Raw genomic sequence first — 2432 nt, 5'->3', positions numbered from 1 at the left:
GCCCACCTTATAAAATTCTTACATTCTCCCACTTGTGCCACATTGATCAATGTCAATGATTAATCTTTGAAAAATATTTTGAAAATATGTTTTAATTTGAAGAAACATCCAAATACTTAAGCAATGCAATTGTTAGATAATATAAGCAATGTTATGATAATCTGGTCCATCAAGACCGCTAGTATTAGATCGTGGTAGTCATCACAACATTTAATCTAAGCGAAGTGAGACTAAGCACGATCACAAATACTATCAGTCTTAACGACATAGATCAGGAACTAGGAAGTGTGGTATAATGATTACACACGTAGTGTGATGATGTGTGTCTATCCTTAAAAGGTCCTAGAGCTTTCAAATGTCTCCAACGAGGCACAACTATAGATTCACTTACTCAAAAAAGATTGCACATACTTAGAGAGAAGCAAAAATAAACTTTATATCAAAATCATCAAAACTTTATCAAATGAGATCTCTTCAATATCTAATAAAACACACCCAACTCCACTAACTAAAAACGTTTATGGGATCAATGATTTCCATGAATATTACATGCTCCTGAAATGCTATGATAGGAAGCCCTTTAGTGAGCAGATCTGCAATCATCAACTTAGTGCCAATGAACTCCACAGACATTTGACGATTCTAAACTCTTTCCTTTACAAAAAAATATTAGATGTCGATATGCCTCAACCTTGATGAATGCTTGTTGTTACTATAAAAGAAAATTGCAGCTCAAATATCACAAAGGATTCTCAACGATTTCAAGATATGCTCTAGTACCCACAAGCCTGAGAAGAAATGTCATAACCACAATGCCTAATTAGTTGCCTTATGACAAACAATGAATTCAACTTCCATGATGGATGAGGCTATAGTTAACTGTTTCACCCTTTTCCAAGATACAGCCCCACCAACCATCATAAAGATGTAACCTGAGGTGGACTTATTTGTATCAACGCAGCCAGCATAATCTGCATCTGTGTATTCAATCAACTCTAAATGATCAGATCTTCTGTATGTGAATCTGAAGTCCTTTATTCTTTATAGGTAGCGCAACACCTTCTTTGCAGCAATCTAATGCTGCATTCCTAGATTGGATAGATACGTGCCCAACATTCCAACAGTAAAGGCAATATCCGGTCGCATGCAGACTTGAGTATACATGATGCTCCCTACTACTGACACGTACAGAAAATCTTTCATTCGATTCTTTTCCAAATCATTCTCAAGACACTGGAATTGGCTAAATTTATCACCCTTTACAATGGGCGATTGTCTAGGAACACAGTTTTACATGCTATACCTATCAAGTATCCTATTAATATAGGCCCTTTGTGACAGGCTAAGTAGTCTACGTGATCTATCACGGCGAATCTCAATGCTGATAACATAAGAGTCGTCACCAAGGTCCTTTATCTCAAACCTTTGAGACAGAAATTTCTTGGTGTCGCTCAACATCTTGATGTCACTGCTAGCCAACAAAATGTCATCAACATAAAGGATCAATATAAGAAACTTACTCCCACTAATTTTAATGTAGTTACATTCATCTACAGTGTTTTCTACAAAATCATATAAGGAAATCATTTAATGAAACTTCAGGTACTACTGTTGTGATGCATGTTTCAACCCACAGATGGACTTCTTCAGTTTACAAACTAGATGTTTTGAGTTATCAGTTACAAAACCTTCAGGTTGTAACATATATATGTTCTCATTTAGATCCTCATTAAGAAACGTAGTCTTTATATCCATCTGATGTAGCTCCAAATCCATATGAGCTACAAAAGCCATTATGATCTTGAACGAGTATTTTTTAGATACTGGTGAGAAAGTCTCTTTAAAATCAATGCCTTCATGTTGGTCAACAAGTCATGCTTTATATCTTTTGACATTACCCTTAGAGTCTCGTTTGGTTTTAAGTACCCATTTACAACCAATCGGCTTTATTTCTAAAGGTAACTTAACAAGATTTCATATTCTATTGTTTCTCATGGATTTCAACTTATCCTTCATGGCATCAATCCAACAAGAAGGATCAGCACTTTGTTTGACTTGTATAAAAGATTCAGGATCCTTTTCGACCCCTATGTTAAACTCGTGCTTATGCAGATATACGATGTAATCGTCTCGATTCACAGGCCTCCTCTCTCTTTCATATCTTCTCAATGGCTCACCATCTTGGGTGTGATTTTGATTTTCCTCATCTGTGGGTTGTATAAGAGGTTCATCGTGGTGTTCTGCAGTGATTACAGGCTCGACTATATGATTTATATCCACATGATCTGGAATGACTGTGACTGAAGCTACAATCGTTTCTTTCTCGAATACAAAATTCATAATGTTCATGCTCCCACTATTTTCAGTGTCCTCAATGAATCTGGCATTTTCAGTCTCAACAATCCTGATAGAGTGGGAAGGATAGAAGAATT

This window comes from Magnolia sinica, chromosome 18 (genome assembly GCF_029962835.1).
Source record: "Magnolia sinica isolate HGM2019 chromosome 18, MsV1, whole genome shotgun sequence".
NCBI classification, from domain to species: domain Eukaryota; kingdom Viridiplantae; phylum Streptophyta; class Magnoliopsida; order Magnoliales; family Magnoliaceae; genus Magnolia; species Magnolia sinica.
The sequence above is the reverse complement of the archived record's forward strand: the minus strand, read 5'-3'. Positions refer to the sequence as shown.